This window comes from Cyrtonyx montezumae, unplaced genomic scaffold (genome assembly GCF_038088225.1).
Source record: "Cyrtonyx montezumae isolate F1298 unplaced genomic scaffold, pur_monq_1.0 scaffold_8, whole genome shotgun sequence".
Classification (NCBI taxonomy): Eukaryota; Metazoa; Chordata; class Aves; order Galliformes; family Odontophoridae; genus Cyrtonyx; species Cyrtonyx montezumae.
Genome location: NW_027072089.1, coordinates 90,998,722 through 91,019,279, shown reverse-complemented (window position 1 = coordinate 91,019,279; position 20,558 = coordinate 90,998,722).

The window sequence follows — 20,558 nt, the reverse complement described above, 5'->3', positions numbered from 1 at the left end:
TTTAGATACATACACATGCCTATCCTACTTTACTATAAGAGAGAAGTTTACGTTCAAACACAATTAACAGGGAAGAAAGAACTGGTTTTTTTTCCAGTATATTATCTCTCACATCAAACTTGAACAATTTATTCCCTTTTTTAGTACTCCCTACTGTGTATTACAAAGATAAGAATTTGCTATGCTGCTGTAGTTTAATACACACATGAATAAGACCAAAGTTTCCTGAACGAAAACCATATTTTAATCGTAGACTGGTTAAAATAATTCTTAGTCAAGTATCACCTGACATGAAGTAACAGAATGAATATTTTACTGCCGTAATGTATGAAAAATAATGCTATGCAAACATAAAATTTGCAGGAATCTCTTTCACTTAAAAAAATAATAATAATAATTAAAAAAAAACACAACAAAACAAAAAATGCCAAAGATCCTTGCAAAACAAGTTGAAATTGTGTTGGGAGGTCTGGTGAATGAGAATACTAACTGAAGGCAGGAGGACTTTCTCTTTGGGTTGAGTTTATTTTATAGGAACTGATCAGCAAAGAGGACTACACGAAAGATGAAATAACACTATGATAATTTGTCTTCAGTCCTCCTTTGCCATAAGGGTAGCTATTGTTTGAAAAGTAGGACATGAACAGAACAGAAACTGCGTAAAACAGCAGAAAGGAATTTACCAGCAAGAAGGAGATGTGTGCTACTGGTAGAGTAGTGACTAGATGAAACAACTGTAACAAACATAACAGGTGCACGATTGTATACTGTGAACCAATCAGATCTTTACACATATTGCCTTTCTGTGTACATAAGCTTTGAGTTATTGCTTAATAAAGGAACATTAGCTTGCATCAAGCTGGGTTCCCGTCCCATCATTGCAGCAAATGGTGACCCCTACATTAGAGACTTTGCATAGACTGGCTGCAAGACCCGAAGAACTTAAGAATCAGCTGCTGAAAGGAAGCAGGAAAACAATGACTACCTTGAGAATCAGCTGCTGAAAGGAAGCAGAAAACGGATCCGTACAATCACCTCCTCGTGACTGGAAGGTTAGCTTGGGGTGACTATGAGAAATCAAGCATCTTGTGAAGAGTGGGATGTTTTTTATATTATGAGGAATTTAATCTCAAAGCATGAACAGACTCTTTCTAACGCTAACTTAAAACTCATCTTGCAGTGGGTATGGGATAAAATCCCCGATATGGATACTTCCACTATCTTTACACTAGAATTATGGGATTGAGCTGGGGTTGAGCTGTGGGATGCATCTACCAGAGGTAATTCTGAGGCGCTCAAATAAACTCGACAAGGAAGGGCAAATTCTTCCTACTGTTCCCCATGCCCCCACCCCTCCACCCCTGCCACCGCCCCTTGTCATGGGAAGCAGCTCCTGCCAGGTCTTGATCCGCAATTCCAACCCCACCCCGCCCTGGGAGCAGGGAACTTGAAACCTCCTGCCACCCCCCATTAGCTGCATCAGCCTCCTATCAACTCTCCTCTCTAAGAGATGGTAGGAGGTGTCTGCAAAGTCTTTGAAAGCCCTAGTAGTATGGGCACAGGAGCATGAAAAGTGCATCAAAATGCCATTATTATTTAACCCTGAAGAATGGCATGAAGTAGGAAATCTTTGGGAATCAACAGTTGCGGGTGGCCAGGAAGGAAAAAAGGTGTTGGGAGGAATCTGGAGAGAAGTGATTAATGTATTGAAGGTTATTGCTTCCCGTAACCAGGTCAACAATACTAGAGCTGTACTGATAGCCTGATATTCTTGACTCAGAAAAAATAGTTGTTATATAGAACGATTATGTATATAGAACAACTCTCTCTTTCATCCACTAATCAGAATTTTAAAAATATGTCACTTTAAAAATATAAAAATGCATCACTCGAGACAAAAGCGCGCACTATCTTACTTCAATTCAACATATGATTCTATCAGAGAATGCTTGGATATTAACCAACAGATTTTTTAGTTCAGTGAGTCTTTCAATTGGCACCTATATCACGGACCTAAAGGCTCCTGACAGAAGAATGATCTTGGGAAGGAACAAAGTATTCTGATAGTTTTAAGGATATTTGTGGCTATAAGCATTTTTTAGAGAGATCTGACCATAGTAGTTCATTCTGTTTTTCAAGCAGATGTTCCACTTAGGCTCTGTATCACGCACTGGCCATGCGGATACAGTGTACAAATTGAAGAAACTCTGCAAACCCTGTAAAAGAGTAAAATCAGGAGAGAATCTGTGATAGGTGAGTGAGGAAAAGTGCCCCTTGAAGCAGGGGAAGCCCTGCTGGCACTGCCTATCGCATCCACCCCTGGCATGTTCCTTCTCTCTCTCCTCTCTGTCGACTTGCCATTTCTCAAGTGTCAATAGCTAATAATGTGCTTGCTTAGGGAGTTTTTGCTTTGTGCTTACACTTACCCAAAATGCATTTTCGCATATATGTAAGTGTGTGTATGTTGACTGAAACTCTAACCCACTGTTCCGAATGCCTAGGTTGCTTGCCCCTGCCCCGAGCCATCCTGTCAGATCCAAACATACACTGAAATAACACCGCTCAAGTTAGGATGTTAGTAGGCACAGGAAAGCGATACTTCTTGTGATGCTCTAGTATGCTTGCCCATTGATTTTGATTCTATTTGACAGGCGACTTTATAAAGCTGTGCCACCATTGATCTTCTATTATTAACCAAAGGTATGAGTGAGAGGATTTTAAGGGCATGCATTGTGTGAATCTAAGGGAACATTGGAAAATTACTATATCAGAGTATTAAAAAATTGAAGATTCTTTCTAATCAGTCAGTAACTGATACACTCAGAATGGGACCCTCAGGGATTCTTTTCCCAGGTTGCAGGAACTTAAGCATAGGTGAAATGTATGTTTGTTCCTCTGTTAATAAGTGTAATAGTATTTCCTGTTATTATGATATGATTACTTGGAACTCTTGTAATGTTAACTAGTTTATCGGTTTGCAAGGCTTGCTCATAAGAAGAAGGGGGATTTGTAGGGGATTTTTTAGAAGTGTGAGCAATCCTTGCCATAAAATTAGGTGTTGTTAGAAAGTTAGGACAGGAACAGAACAGAAACTGTGTAAAACAGCAGAAAGGAATTTAACAGCAAGAAGGAAAAGGTGTGTGCTTCGGCTAGAATAGCAACTAGATGAAACAATTGTAACAAACATAACAGGTGCACGATTATATACTTTGAACCAATCGTATATAAGCTTTGAGTTATTGCTTAATAAAGGAACATTAGCTTGCATCAAGCTGGGTTCCCATCCCATCATTTCAGCAGTCCTCAGAACAAACATAATTTCCCTGGGTTTTGTGAGGGTATAAGAATACGTTAGATTTCTTTTCCTGAAGTAAAAAAGCATATACTAATCACTGCATTTCTAGAGGTTTCAATTAAAATGTTCCTTCGTAGGTGGTGTGATTTTATGACTGTACTTACAGTCCTGTTTCACTCTTTCATTTTCTAAGTTCACACCATAAAGTGGTTGCTGTAGATGAAAACCAAATTTACATTAAATGAGGATACTCCAGGGTATTATAAAGTGTCTAGCACATTGAACCTAAAGTAATTTTTGCGCTGTGGTGGAAATCTGCCTGTTTCATACCATGCCATTGCACGTTCCTCCTGGAAATGAAACATATTAACTTAGATCATGAGTACCTACCAAGAGTACACCAAAGCAAGAAGCGAGCAGCTTCTTCGAAGTATCCTGACAAGATTGAAATTGGAACCTTTTCTGGGAACAGGAGCGTCTTCAAAGAAGTCTTGAACAAGGATTGTGATGTACGAGGGAAGAGGCAAAAAACAGTGATTCATAAAAAGGTCATAATTATTTGAGGGAAGACTATGTATTATCAAAAACTGGCTGGTGAGGCACAGGATCAAGTTGCCCGGAGAACTTTTAGATGTCTCATCCCTGAAAGTGTTCAAGGCCAGGTTGGATGTGGCTATAGGCAACCTAATCTAGCTGAAAGTATCCTTGTCCATGGGATGGTGAGGTTGTTGGAGCTTTAAGGTCCCTTCCAAATCAGAATATTCTGTGATTCAATGATATTGTCATTAAAATTTGGCTTGAATGTTGATAGTTTTAGGATGAGCCTTTAGTTCCTGAACAAGATGAAGATAACAGATTCACCTGGCATTCATCATGGTTTGATATGAGAAGGTGTTCATTATGTGGTTTCACACAAACTTGGATTTCAAGAATAGGGGTTTCTTTTTGGTTCTGTTTTCTTTGCTCTTAGGGCTAGTTTATTCATCATTACAGGCAATCCTGTGATATTCATCTTTATTGTTATTGTTCTACTAGTCGTTTTCATTATCGGATGTGGCCAGGAAAAAAAAAAAATGCTATCAAAAATAACTGTGGCATGTTTTTTCATGTGACAGAAACTCAGTGTAGGTTTCTGTAGGGGTCACATCTCTGGTTTTCATGAGGCTCCTGTTTTCCGGTTTGAATTATCTACACCCTCTGTAAAAACTGATAGGCTCTAATTTACATTGGATCCACGTACACTCATGCTGGCAGACAGAAAGAGCTGGAATTCAATGCTCTCCTCTTCTGCTAAACTTTCCATGTTGAATGTGAGAGGGTATGAGACAGACATTCCCTGCCATTCAGGGAATATTTTTGTAATCCAATGAAGTAAATAAAGCCAGATTTCTGTAAATTTTCTGTTATTTCAGGTTTAAACCTGATGGATCAGAGAAAAGTAAGCCGCTTCTCCCTGACTTTGTCTACTGTCTACTGATTCTCTTCATAATCTATGACTTTTAAGCAAATGGCTCCTAGATGCATTTATTGGCAAGCAATAGTGCTCTGTAGAACACATGTTTATATACAGTCTGTAAAATGCAGTAGAATCAAGGGTTAAGCTAGAAGTGTCAACATGGTCCCCACTGGTTCCTGCACTAATGACAATCATCCGTACACCAAGTGGACACTCTGGATTGTCTTATGCAGCTGCCAGCTGAATACAAACACCTGACAAGCAGTCTTTCTCCTCCTTCTTTCAGTTTGATATGCAAGTCACAGTCTTAATTCTGCTTCTTACTCTGACAGTGAGATGCAGCTGTAGCACTTGGTATTGCCTGTGCAAGTCTTCTCACCTAAGGGGAGATGTTCAGTGCTAGTTGGGGCAGAAATGCACTGCCTTCCAATTAAGCTGACCTCTTTCTTCCCCAGGATTATCAGGAAATCAGACACCAGCAATACCAGCTTATACCTGAATGTCTGAAGAATAATCAGCTTAAGCCAAGTAACATAGAGACAGCTCCAGTGAATGTACTTGGTGTTGGTAAAGCCCAAAGAATCTTAAGAAAAGGACGATGAAAATTGCCCATTCCTGCTTCACAGAAGAAAGAGCTATCTAACTCTCTATGGGCAATAACAGATATTTAGAAAAAAACAAACAAGCAAACAAACACAAAACACTACATGTTTATGCTGTTATGACAGAACTACAATTTAGATAGCTTATTGTTCTCTTTTGGCATCCAAGATTCTTTGCTGGTTCGCACACAGCGTAGCAGTGTTTTACTAACACTTTCATACTGGATTTTATCCTTTTCTGGATGGGAGATGGACAAGGGATACAAGGGCAAGAAGGAGGGAAGCTAAAAAGATTAAAGAAGTCAGGGAAGAAATAGAAAATACATGTCCAGAGTCTGATCGTTTGAATTTAGAAGTCCTCGAATAATGAAATTTTACATGTGAATACGATTACACATAGTAGAATTACACAGTTATATTCATATGAACAAAATCCTTTATTGGTGTAAGTTCTGTGAACTGTCCTTTCAAGTTATCTTCACAGTTTGAAGATGTGTTTTCTGAATCAAAAACAAATAATTACCAGCAAGTTCCTGGAGACAAGGTACTTCAATAAGAATTACAGTTTGTTTCAGTCTCTGCTACATACTTACTGTCTAAATAAGCTTTGTGGAATGTAAAGTTTCTGATATCACTGATAAAAAAAGAAAATGCTCCGAAAATGCTGTGGTTTGCACAGCTTGATCAAAGCAAAAACCTAAAAGAGGTCAGAACAACAATACACAACAAAATCCATATGACTCTGTTGTGGATATGTTCTTATGAGACTGTGTATGAATTGGTTTCTTAAACCACCTCAGTATTCTTAACTTTTTCTGTTTCCCTGTAAGGCCTTTTTCTCTGTACGCGTGGTTTCTGGACAAAAGAGCATATTAATTATTTTCATGACCAGTATAGTGTGGGAATACAAAAAGTATATTTAGAGCGGCAGCTGTGGAACATGATAAACTGTGGAGAACTGGCTTGGGAAAGGAGGTTGTGTGTGCTTATCTTTGTAGCAGTGCAAACAAAACAGCATGTTCAGATCACTGAATTTTGAGAAGTAGTGCACCGTTGACCAGGCAACGATGAGGGAGTAAGTTTGCGGTGGAACCAGATGGCCCTGGTATGTGTGGGAAAAGAAGAACTAATTGGACACTACTTATCTTGCAAGGACAGAGCAAGAACCACTGCTTAACAATTATTCTAAAAATAGCATATGTTCAAGGGGTATAAAAGTATGTAACCTGCGCAATAAAGTTGGCTCAGCTGCATAATCATATTGATGTCTCTCTGAGTCCTTGCATCGGCATCTTAAGAAGATCGTTCCGGCGCGGCCGTGGGTCATCCTCCTGGGGTCACCGCAACATCTGGCGCCCGAACAGGGACCCTGAAGCCACTGCCGAGCTTGGGACGTGAGGAAGGTGACCGGTGCTTCACAGACGGTTGGCACTGCAGCATTCTAAACGACGTAAGTGTTGCGGTAGCTGGAAGCGGGGTCGCGACCTGCCCTCTGTGCCACCATGGAGTGGGAAGCTGCGGAGAAACTGCTTCTATGTATTCTCTCTAAGGGAGGCAAGCAGGCATCTCCAAAAGGCATTTCGGAGCTGATAAAATGGGCCCGAAAAAATGGACATTTATCAGAGGTTGCACTGATATTCAGTGTCTCTGAGTGGCGTGAGATTGGAAATTATATGTGGAACGCAGTTACAGAAGATAAAAAAGAGGGAAAACAATTAGTATCGCTAGGCCCAACCTGGCGGGCCATTATCAATAGCTTGAACCATATGCAGGCAGAGCGTCAGATTGCAGCAGCGGCTGTCCAAGCCCTGTCTGCTCCCTCCACGCCAACTACATCTCCAACAACTACGATAAACCTGTTAGACTTTCCATCACCAGGCATAGGGCACCCCATTTGTTCAACAGCAGCCCAAGTAAAAGCGGCATTGGAATCTTCCTCTGTAGAGGGCAGAGAGGGGGCTCAGTCTGCTGAAATGACTGGTACTGAACGAGTAAAGGAGCAGGATAGCCCTGATTCGGAAGCGCTCAAACTAACTCAACGGGAAAGGGCAAATTCTTCTGACTGTTCCCCATGCCCCCCCCCTCCACCCCCGCCGCCGCCCCTTAGCACGGAAAGCAGCTCCTGCCGGGACTCAATCTCGGATTCCAACCTCATCCCCGCCCGGGTAGCAGGGAACTCGACACCTCCTGCTGCACCCCTGCCTCCTTCCCCCCCCTCCACCCTGCGCCGTTGCCGCTCGTCGCTCCCCCCCACCCTCCCCCCGCAAGCTGCCCCTCTCCGCACCCCCCCCCCCTCCGCAAGTCGCTGTCATGCCACCCTCGGAAACTGAGCCTGACGGAGAGACTCATACAGATCCGGCGCAGTTAGAAAAGGAGATTAAATCCCTAACAAAACGACTTCGGCAACTGGAGCTTAAGATTGCAACACCTGCAGCGCCGGGGTCTCAGATGACCATTCCATCCGCTCCACTATTGCCGATACCACCGGCAGGGCCCCGGCCAGCAGTTTCTCGTTGGTCTGGAGTTATACGGGACGCGATATTAGATGGGGAATGGCAAGCAGCCTCCCGTGTACTGTGTCCAGTCATCTATGATCAGGCTGGTACGGCTCGATGGGAGTCGCACGACTGGAAGCTATTGCAGCAGGCAAGAAAGACTGTTACTGAATACGGTTTAAAATCTGAGGCGTCTAAACAAATTATTCAGTGGATTTTTACTGCAGATGTTTTGTTACCACTTGATGTCAAAAATATTGCGCGTTTGCTACTAACCCCTTCTGAACTGCTTCTATTCAATCAGGAATGGGCAGATCGGGCAGGTAAAGTCACGGAGACAACTCGTCAGCCCAATGATCCCCTTTATGGTCTTACCACTGATATGCTGATAGGTGCTGGGCAGTACAGTAGTGGGGAGGTTCAGCTCACATTCCCAAGGAATTTTCATCAGTTATCTGCCCAACTAGCGCTAGAAGCTATTTTTGCTATACCAGCTGGAAAGAGAGAGCCAGCTTTCGTTTCTGTGCGCCAAGGGGTAACTGAGCCTTTTACACGTTTTGTTGATCGTATGTGGATTGCGATTCGTGATAGCGAATTACCAGAGGAGACAAAACAGCAATTATTTCGAGTAATGGTTCATGATAATGCTAATGCAGCTACCAAGTCAATTCTTGCGACCCTTCCACAAGGTGTGTCGGTAGAGGTTATGTTACAACGCATAGCGAGAACAGAACAGAGACAACAAGCATTACATATTGCCGCTGCTGTGCAAGCAGCAATAGGCAAAGGTGGGAAAGAATCACGAATTTGGGAAAACATTAAATGCTATAAGTGCGGATCGCTTGGACATATGAGGCGTCAGTGTACAAAACAGGTGTGGTGTGATAAATGTAACCAACCTACACACGATTCCAAAACCTGTAGGAAGCAGGGAAACGGAAAGTGCAGCGTGAAACCCCGTCACGCAGGGACACAAATATCAGGGTCAAGGGAACAGGATATCTCGATATCCACCATCCACAAACCCGAGGAAGCCTTGGAGTGGATGTGGCAATAGCAGTAGATGTTCATATAACAGATACACAGATGCAAAAAGTTTTATTTGATGCTGTGGGACCACTATCTACCACTTGTAAACTACATGCGATACTAATGGGACGGTCCTCTCTCGGAGTATCACATGTAGTTCTAATACCAGGGGTAATTGATGCTGATTATAAAGGGGTGATTAATGCTATGGTTTTTACAGTTAATGCTCCAGTCTTTATCCCTAAAGGGACTCGAATTGGGCAACTTATCTCCATTCCGGCCACTCCTCAGAATCCTGGAATGGACTGTGAGCGGTCAGGTGCTTTCCGTTCCACAGGGGCAACGGTCTGCTTAGTCACTGATCTAGGGGAGCGACCTACCATCAGTGTCACGTTATGCTATCAAAACAGATTCAGGTAACAGCATTACTCGATTCTGGGGCTGACATTTCGATTGTGGCAACAGACAAGTGGCCCTTGGATTGGCTGACAAAGGTAGTGACTGGAATTAGCAGGGTGGGCTGTGCAGCTGAAACTAAACAGGCTGTTAATCCTGTAACAGTAAAAATAGTACATGAGAGACCAGTGCCATGCTTGGTGCATGTAGCCCCTCTGCCTGGAGGATTACAAATGTTGGTTGGACGAGACATACTCAGTCAATTGGGTGTGCAACTAACAAATCAAAATTTAGGATAGTGGCCACTGTTGCGCCGCCACCAATTCCTCTTAGTTGGAAAACTAACAAGCCAGTACGGGTGGAACAGCGGCCTATGACAAAAGAGCGCATTGAAATAACACAACAATTGGTTCAAGAACAAATGATGGCAGGGCATATTCGTCCCTCTACAAGCCCCTGGAATACTCCAATCTTTGTAATCCTTAAAAAAAACTGGAAAATGGCGTTTGCTACATGATCTCCAAAAAAAAATTAATGATCAGATGGAGACTATGGTAACCTTACAACCTGGTATGCCATCCCTATGTATGTTGCCCAGAAATTGGCATATACTGACCATAGACCTTAAGGATTGCTTTTTTACGATTCCTATAGCAGAGCAAGATTGTAAACGTTTTGCCTTCTCAGTACCTGCCGTAAACAAAATGCAACCTGCACAGAGATACGAATGGGTTGTTTTGCCGCAAGGCATGAAAAATTCTCCAACACTGTGTCAACTTTTTGTAGCTACAGCGTTGGTACCAATCAGGCAGCAAAATCCCAATACTATTATCTATCATTATATGGATGATATCCTTTTTTGCCAGCAGGAATCATTACAAAACAATGGGAAAAAAATCATTGTTGAACATCTTAAGGAATTCGGCCTTAAGGTAGCTCCTGAGAAGGTTCAACGGTCAAGTCCTTATTTGTATCTTGGTTGGTCTTTGTCTGACGCAATGATTTGACCGCAAGTTGCAGAGCTGGATGTGAATGTACACAATGTAACTGATTTACAAACAGTTCTGGGCCATATACAGTGGTTACGACCTACAGTAGGAATTACGAATCGTCACTTAGAACCATTGGTACAATTACTTAGGAGAAAAAGGTCTGCCAATTCTAAAATTACCTTGACTAAGGAAGCTACTGATACATTGCAGGAAATCAGCAAAATAATCAAAGCAGGAATATCTTATCGGTATTGTCCAGACCTTAGGTTATTGGTTGTTATCTATGTCCAAAGTACTCATGCCTTTGCAGTTGTTCGTCAATGGCAAAAAGAAAAGGGGGATGTGGGGGATATTAGGCAGCAATGTCTACAATGTCCAAGAAGGATGCCATTGACAAACAAAGAGAAAGGCAATGACAGATTACCTATATCTAATAAGCTGAGAGAATATCATTCACCACAAAGGATTGCAGTGGCAGTTTCATATCAGTCAAGCTGATGCAAGACTGTTTGTACAAACATGTCCACAATGCAGTCATCATAATGGAGGTCTTGGTATAGGGATCCAACAACAGGAGAATGGTCTGGACCAGCCACACTAATCTTCTCCGGTAGGGTTTATTCTTGTGTTTCTACAGATCAGAATGGACCAATTTGGATTCCTGCTCGCTGTGTTCGCCCTTGGCATGACCAGAAATAACTACATTGCATGGATCAACGGGAAAACATGAGTACCTTACATGGATTCCGGCTTGATACCATTTGGCCTTATCTCAAGGCAGAAAATAGCATCCAACCCTCTTACGGACTGGGGTTGTGTGCTTCTTTCTTATTGTTTTTTTTCTTTTTTTTGCAGATTGTTGTACTTTTTGATAACTTATGTATGCCATAGTATGTGATGAAGAACAGCTGGATTAGCCATTGAATGGTATCTCACTAATAACACTGATCATGGTATGACAAAAATGGGTGATTTTTCTGTGTTACCAATGTAGCCTTAAGAATCAGAATATTTAGGCATTATCTAGGTTGTTGTGTGCTTTTTCTATTTTAGTAGTGAATCGAGTGTGAATTAGATAGGATTTGATATTACTAATATTGAAATCTATGGAAATAGCACTTTTAATGTATTTAGAACACACAGTTATGTTGTTAGCCTATCAATTAACTCTTTTCTAGTTTGTTAAAGCAAACCTGAAAAAGAATCCCAGGCAAAGGAATGATCTTGGGAAGGAACAAAGTATTCTGATAGCATCAGGACAATTGATATTTATGACTATAAATATTTTTAGATAGAGCTAATCTTGATAGTTTATTCTGCTTTGCAAGCAGGTGTTCCTTTTGGATTCTGCATCATGCACTGGCCACGCATATGCAGTGTACAAATGGAAAAAACTTTGCAAACTCTGAGAAGAATTAAAATTGAAGGAAATCTGTGGTGGGTGAGAGAGGAAAAGTGCACCTTGAAGCAGGGGACGCCTTGCTAGCACTGCCTTTCGCATCCACCGCTGGTATGTTCCTTTTTTCTATTCTTTCTGGTGATCTGTCATTTCTTAAGGATTAATAGCTAAAAATACACCTTTTTAAGGAGTTTCTGCTTCGTGCTTGCTCCCATCTGAAAATAAATGTCTGCATGTGTCTGAGTGTATGTTGACTTAAACTTTAACCCCTTGTGCTACTCTGAATGTGCAGTCTGCTTGCTCCTGTTCTTAAGATGTCCTGTTTCTCAGATCCAGTATCTCCTGAAACAGCACCACTCGAGTTTTAATCACAGTCACCAAGTTAGGATGTTAGCTAGCAAAGGAAAATTATACCACCAGTGATGCTCTAGCAGATTTACCCACTGATATTGATTCTGTTTGACAGGCAACTTAACAAAGTTGTGCCACCACTGATCTTCCATTATTAACCAAAGGTATGATGGTGAAGATTTTAAGGGCACATGCTATATGAATCTTAGGGAACATTAGAAAACCACTATATCAAAGTATATAAAAATTAAAAGATTCTTCCTAATCAATTACTGAATCACATAGAATGATACCTTCAGGGACTCTTTTTCAGGTTGCAGGAACTTAAGCTGTAGGTAGAATATATGTTTGTTCTTTTGTTAATAAGTTTAATAGTATTTCTTGTCATTATGATATGATTGCCTTGTATCTTTTCTTACATTCAGCGTGTTAACTATTGAAACCTTGACTAAGTTGTGATAGCCTAAATGAACCTTTCAATGCTGTTACAAAGTTTTACACAAAACGAAGAGAGCTGAAGGTCAGGTGATTGGGATGCTGTGTACAAGGTGTAGTTATGTTACTAATGCGGTTTGTGATTTTGCAGTAAATTTATACTTGACATTGTAAAACACTTACTGTCCAAACTACTTTCTGCTGTTTTGTTAGCGCAAAAAGAAAAAGGGGGAATTGTGGAGAACTGGCTTGGGAAAGGAGGTTGTGTGTGCTTATCTTTGTAGCAGTGCGAACAAAACAGCATGTTCAGATCACTGAATTTTGAGAAGTAGTGCACCGTTGACCAGGCAACGATGAGGGAGTAAGTTTGCGGTGGAACCAGATGGCCCTGGTATGTGTGGGAAAAGAAGAACTAATTGGACACTACTTATCTTGCAAGGACAGAGCAAGAACCACTGCTTAACAATTATTCTAAAAATAGCATATGTTCAAGGGGTATAAAAGTATGTAACCTGCGCAATAAAGTTGGCTCAGCTGCATAATCATATTGATGTCTCTCTGAGTCCTTGCATCGGCATCTTAAGAAGATCGTTCCGGCGCGGCCGTGGGTCATCCTCCTGGGGTCACCGCAACAATAAACAGCATGAGAAAGGAAGGCTGAGAACCAAGGACACTTCCAGAAGAAGAGGAAAACAAGTTCAAGTAAGCTGTGTGATGGCAGGCCCTAATTAGAGGAAGAGTGCATGGCTTGGGAAGATTCACAGCCCTGGTTGGATAATCACCTGTATGCACGGTTAAGGACTGTTTTGGGAAGTTATATTGTTGATATGTAAAGGCGGGTGGGAAAGTTACAAGAGAGAAATTGTGAAAGTATATAAGGGATGTTAAAACCTGTAATAAACGATTTGGATCGTTCACATCTGAGTCCGTGCCCAAGACACTGCAAATGGCGCCCACTGCGTGGTGCAAATCAAGCCGTGGCTGAGCGAGCCCAGTCCGGCAGTGTCACCCGACTGAACTTCAGAGATTGTTTCGCGTGTGCCCGCACCGTTCTGCAGGACAGAAGGTGAGCAGTCGGGAACCATGGGGAGTTCACTAATGAAGGAGCAACAAGTAAATCTCGAAGTACTACGGTTAGTTTTAAACTTCCAGGATCAGCCTGTATCTAATTCGGAACTAGCTACTTTTCTTAAATGGATAAGCAAAAATGTCCCCGAATTTCCGAAAACTGGGTTCTCTCTTGATGGAGAACACTGGGACAAAATTGGCACAAAACTCTGGGAGGCTTCTATTACTAAAGACAGAACAGCTGCCAAACTTCTACCTGCTTGGCACCAAATAATGGAAGGGCTTAAACAAATTCGACAAGGAAGAAGTCCTTCCGGCTACTCTCTATCGCCCTCCATTCCCTCCCCCACCCCCCCCGCCTCTGCCTTCCCATTCGGGAAGCAGCCCCTGCCCGGACCCGATCCACGGCTCCGACCCCCCCCCCCCCCCGCGACCGGGGAGAAGAGAAATCGCAGCGGCCCCCCGCGCTCCCGCCCTCCCCTCCGCGTCCGTCGTTCATTCCGCTCCGCCTCCGACGCTCGCCGCGCTCCCGCCCTATGTTCCGCCCCCGTCGCTCGTCGCGCCGCTCCCGCCCTCCGCTCCGCCCCCGAGGGTCGCCGGTCCCCTCCCGCCTTCCGCTCCGGTTACGTCGCTTACTGCTGCTGCTCCGCAGCCTGCCTGTAACTTGGTAAAAAATGTGGACGAACCAGAACCAGAGGACTTTCAGATCCTGGTTCATTAGATACAGACGACAAATCGAACATTTTCTCTCCTGATGATAACTTGAAGGGAGCGGGAAAGAAAATTTTTTCTACAGCATACTATGGTGCTTTAGAGCAGTGCAGAAAAGAAGCAATATTATGGGGTGCTACTGATACATTGCAAGCCTTTCCTGTGTTGTATCATGCAAATCAGCCCCCCCGGTGGGAATCCCTGCCTTACGAGGCAGTGAAGGAACTAAGGAAGTCAGTGAGAGATTATGGAATTCAGTCTCCCTTTACATATCATCTTTTGGCTGCAGTTGGTGACAGTTATATTATGACCCCTCACGACTGGAAAATTTTGTTACGAACAATTCTGTCTCTCATGCAATACACCGTGTTTATGACAGAGTATCGGGAACTGGCTACCATCCAGGCTATGAATAATCTGAACAACCTCAATCACATTGGCATAGAGGAACTCATGGGGGAGGGTGTCCGGGCAATACCTCAGGCTCAGGCACAGATGGGCTGGCAATGCTTTGAACAAGTTAAGACGTTGGTGTTGCGTGCTATCCGTCGGATACCCGACACTAATTCATCTAACACATCATTTACATCAATTAGGCAGGAGGCTGCCGAGCCCTACATTAAATTTCTTGACCATTTACAAAATACGCTAGAGAGACAGGTAGAAAATCAAGCTGCTCGGGAGGCTTTGCTTAAGCAATTAGCAATAGAAAATGCAAATGCAGACTGTAGAAAGGTCCTACAATCCTTAAAGAATGCAGATCCATCCATTACTGACATGATTAAGGCCTGTCAAGATGTAGGGACAGAAAGCTATAAAATGGCATCGCTAGCAGACACCCTGGCAGCCCGACTTGATGCAGGGACAGCTCAAAAAATAAAGTGCTACAACTGTGGGGAACCTGGTCATGTACAAAGGGACTGTAAAAAGCCTAAAAAAGCAGATAAAAATGCTTCTGCTCTTCCTACTCGACCCTGTCCCCGGTGCGGGAAGGGGCTACACTGGGTGAGAGACTGCTGATCTAAGCTCCCTGTTGCTGCACGGCCTTGCTATCTGCCGGGAAATGGGAAGAAGAGCGCGAGACCGCACACTATGACAGTAAATACGGTCCTGAATCGGCCGGCCGCTGCCTGGCCAGCGCACTCAGACCAGCCACTGCTGGCAGCACAGGAGTGGATTTGGCCACCACCCAGTCAGTGACGCTGACTGATACCAACGTAACTCTTATTCCAACAGGGGTAATGGGCCCCCTTGGGGACGGGCGCAGTGCCCTCCTGATAGGATGTTCTTCTGTTACACGGATGGGACTTTTTTATTTTACCAGGAGTTATAGATGCTGGCCACACTGGGGAAATTAAGATAATGGCATGGACACCCTCACCCCCCTGCTTTATCCCCAAAGGCCAAAAAATAGCACAATTAGTCCCTTTTCATTCTATGACTAAACCTGGTATTGGGGATCAAATTGGGGGATTTGGAAGCACGGACAAGCCTGCCGTGCTATGGACTACACAAGTATCAGAAGACAAACCATTATTATCATGTCTAGTAAATGGCAGGCAGTTATTAGGCCTAGTGGGTACCGGAGCTGATGTTACCATCAGTAAGTCAAGCGACTGGCCCTCTGAATGGCCACTAAAATACCCTAGTTCTGCTATTGCAGGAGTTGAGGGCTTACAGCAGCCCAAAGTGCCCAAATTTTATCTTTGAAGGGCCTGATGGTCGCATTGCTCACACTGCTCCTTACATCTTGCCAGTTCCCTATACTCTGTGGGGTCATGATCTTTAAGACAATGGGGCATGATTTTTCAAACAAATTTTCAATAAGGGCCATTGATTGGCAGCAACCTATACCCCTAGTTTGGAAAACAACCAATCAGAAAGTATATTTAGAGCGGCAGCTGTGGAACACGATAAACAGCATGAGAAAGGAAGGCTGAGAACCAAGGACACTTCCAGAAGAAGAGGAAAACAAGTTCAAGTAAGCTGTGTGATGGCAGGCCCTAATTGGAGGAAGAGTGCATGACTTGGGAAGATTCACAGCCCTGGTTGGATAAACGCCTGTATGCACGGTTAAGGACTGTTTTGGGAAGTTATATTGTTGATATGTAAAGGCGGGTGGGAAAGTTACAAGAGAGAAATTGTGAAAGTATATAAGGGATGTTAAAACCTGTAATAAACGATTTGGATCATTCACATCTGTGTCCGTGCCTGAGACACTGCAGTATAGTATATCAAACTCTTTCTGAAATACAGTTATTAGAAACAGTTGTAAAATATGAGTTGGAATGTTTTATGTGCACAGTCAAGAACAGCTGCAACGGGAAACTTCCAGGTTAAGCAGCAATCTGGTCCCCTTCTGTTGGATTGTCTTATGCAGCTGCCAGATACTGTAAAAATGCTTTGCATATAATGAACCATGCTTTCCAAGCTGCAGGTTGAGAGAAGATTATTTAGTACTTAAAATAAAATGCATTTTAGTGATATGTCTACTCTGTTAACTATGTCAACAAAAAAAAAAAAAAAAAAAAGAAGAAAGTCTAGTACTTAATACTGTGCTATATAAATTTTCCCTTCTAAAATTCTCTTCCTCTCTACATTCCATACTCTTTTTTTTTTTTTTTTTTTTTTGAGTGTTTTCTAAGTGAGTAAGTATTATTCCAGTATCTGCTTGGCTTGCAATGTCATAGTAGGTTAGTAATGTCAGTAAACTTGACCGGTTGTTGTTTTCTTTATGCTGAAGCATATACTATATAGAAGGCTGAAAGAACTACATTGTGGGTAAATGAGTGGGATATTGAGGAACTTTGCTTGATAATGGTGGTCTGTTCCTGCTGTAACTTCAAACAGAAAAAAAAATAGCAAGTTTCTCTAAATATTGTGATTCAGACAAAGAATCTGGAAAGTAGGAAGTCAGCTGAAGTACATTAGAGTGTCCTTCTTTAATTATAGGGGAGTTTGTACAGATGTAACCTTTACCAGTAAGTGACCCTCCTGAATAAATATTCAGCTAGACAGTTCAGGCCTGTGGTTCTGTTCAGACCACAGAAGTTGGCTGAGTCTTTGTTGGAAGCAGTATCTCTAATCTGTGTGGTTTATTCATATTTTGTGTTTACTATTAAAGCAGCTCTTATTAACATCAAATTCCTTAAAAGGAAACCTTAGGGCTTATCTTCCTCAGACCTTCCCTTCAACAACTTCTCTCTTTCCCCAGGAGCAGCCAAGGGAATTGTGTTTTGGCAGTTCATCCTAACTCTGTTTTCATTCTGAGTTATCCATGACTTTCATTCCATTGTTTTTTTTCATTCCTTTTTAATTTTGTAACTACTTCTTCTGTCATTTATATGTTAACCTGTAAGTGAAGTTCTTTTCTTACTTTTTCTTTTTTCATTTGTTTCCCCAGTGCTCTGAGCTGGGAATATTACTGACCCTCTGGCTCTTACCAAAAGACAGTGTTCTTCGCACCACAAAACTCAATTCAGGAGTAGCTCTCCACATTGTATATGTGATAGATTGTTATCTCAAGAAAAGATCATGTGTTATCTTCACTATGAAATTAGATTAAAACCTTTCCTAGTGGTTTTCTTTACTGTCAAAGCCAGTATATTTTTAAGTGAAAAATACCTTTCTTGCCATAATCAGCCCACTATGCTCACTCCAAGCATGTTCAGCGTGAACAGAATGTTTCTGAAGGTTGTACACAATGTGACAAAGCTGAGCACTTGAGGAAAAAAATCTCTGCCTCGCGACAAATCTCAACCCTATCTGCTTTCATTATTATTGAATGCATACCCCGTACTTTTTTTGACCACGTTTGTATTTTAGTTAAACTGAGTTAGTGTTACTTCCATTGTGGTACATTTGAGTGTAATAGACAGTGCAAGATTGCAAGATTGCTGCCTCCTAAAGACATGGAAAGACTTCATATACCTCACTACCAAGATTAGGAAACTAATTCTCTTCAGTTAAGAGCAGATTGGAAAAAAAAATAGCAGCTACTATGAACTTACTGTAAAAGGAGACAAACAGTTCCCATAAGGGAACTTATCTTTTATTGAAGCCTTGTGATTTTCTAATCATCTATTTTCAAGATAACTGTATATTTTAATTTTCTCTTCCAGCCTGCCTGCCAATTGTGCACCACATGGAATAGCATAATTCCATCTCATCAGGTCACCATCAACATCTGTGTCTATGTCAGAAATGCAGCCAGTTGAAAGCTTTTTCAGTTGTCGGTTGTTGCTTCAGTGTGCGTTTAAGTGTTCCAAAGATAGGACATGTATGCCTACTCCAATGTTACTGACTGTGTAAAATAGGCACATTTTTATTAGATAAAGAAGCAGCAGTTTTTATTAGTGAAAACAAAGAAAAACAAGGACAGCAGTTTTCACACCCAAATTTTATTGCAATAAATTTGCTCTTTGCTACCCTCAGTTACTCATTTTAGAAGTCCATTTGCTTCATTTCCTACAAGACAATCTATTAAAATTACAGAGATCATAAAATTTGGAAAGTATTTAACTTCTATTGACTCACTTAAAAAAGCTATAGAGATGAGGCTATATCAGATTTTCAGCATGGACATGTATTAACCCAAGCAAATTCATGTGTAATGTATACCAATTAGTGAGTTATAAAGGCCATAACCTGCTATAACTACAGGTGCTGCAGTTTGGAACATTACTTTCAGTACTGCAGTCAAGTGGGTCTGTTGATGCTTTTTTCTGACAGCAAATCTTACTCCTGACTGTAATTTTACTTCTTTCTCAAACAAGTTTGAGTTTAGCATATTTCAGTTTCAGGTTAAATGATATCCCATTTGAGCATTTCTCTATGCAGTAATATACCTTCCAAGACATTTTTAAAAGATATAAATAAAAGAATTAAAATTGTTGGAGGGGAATATAAGCTAAACTTTTTATTGTCTTGGATGACAGACATGAAGAAGAATCATGGAATGGCCTGGGTTGAAAAGGACCTCAAAGATTGTCTGGTTTCAACTCTTCTGCTGTGGGCAGAGTTGCCAACCACTGGACCAGGCTACCCAGAGCCACATCCATCCTTATCTTGAGTACCTCCAGGGATGGGACATCCACAACCTCTCTGGGCAACCTATTCCAGTGTGTTAGCACGCTCTGAGTGATAAACTTCCTCCTAATACGTAATGCGAATCTCCCGTGTCCTATTGCTATCAGCCCATGTAAACAGTCTTTATCCATCCTGTTTATATGCTCCCTTCAAGTACTGGAAGACCACAGTGAGGTTTCCCTGGAGCCTTCTATTCTCCAAGCTAAGCAAGCTCAGTTCCCTTAACCTTTCCTCACAGGAGAGATGCTCCAGCCTTATGATCATTTTAGTGGCCCTCTTCAGGACCTATTTCAAGAGCTCTGCATCTTTCTTGTACTGGGAGACCCAGGCCTAGATGCACTACTCCAGACGGGGCCTCACAAGAGCTGAGTACAGGGGGACAATCACCTCCTTCTCCCTGCTGGCCACCTCTTTTTTAATGCAGCCCAGAACAGTTGGCCTTCCAGGCTGCAAGTGCACACTGCTGGCTCATGTTCAGCTTCTTCTCTACCAGGACCCTCATAGGTTCATAGGTACATTAGGTTGGAAAGGACCTACAAGATCATCTAGTCCAACCATCCTCCTAACACCATCCCTACCCACTAAACCAGTAAATCAAATCCCTCAGCACCCCGTCTAAACGCTTCTTGAACAGTGCTAGGGATGGTGCCTCAACCACCTCCCCAAGCAGGCCATTCCAGTGCCTGACCACTCTTTCAGAGAAAAAATGTTTCCTCAAATCTAATCTAAATCTTCCCCGGTGCAACTTCTGGCCATTCCCTCTCGTCCTGTCATTATTTATCAGGGAGAAGAAGCCCACCCCCTCCTCACCACAACCCCCCTTTAGGAAGTGGTAGAGTGCAATAAGGTCTCCTCTGAGCCTCCTCTTCTCCAGACTAAACAATCCCAGCTCCCTCAGCTGCTCCTCATAAGACTTTTGTTCCAGACCCCTCACCAGTTTTGTTATCCTTCTCTGAACACGCTCCAGGGCCTCAATGTCCTTCTTGTAGTGAGGGGCCCAAAACTGAACACAGTACTCGAGGTGCAGCCATACCAGAGCTGAGTACAGGGGGATGATCACCTCCCTGCTCCTGCTGGCTACACTATTTCTAATACAGGCCAGGATGCTGTTGGCCTTCTTGGCCACCTGGGCACACTGCCAGCTCACGTTAAGCCGAGCATCAACCAACACCCTCAGGTCCTTTTCCTCTATACATTCTTCAAGCCATTCTGCCCCAAGCGTGTAGCATTGCATGGGGTTA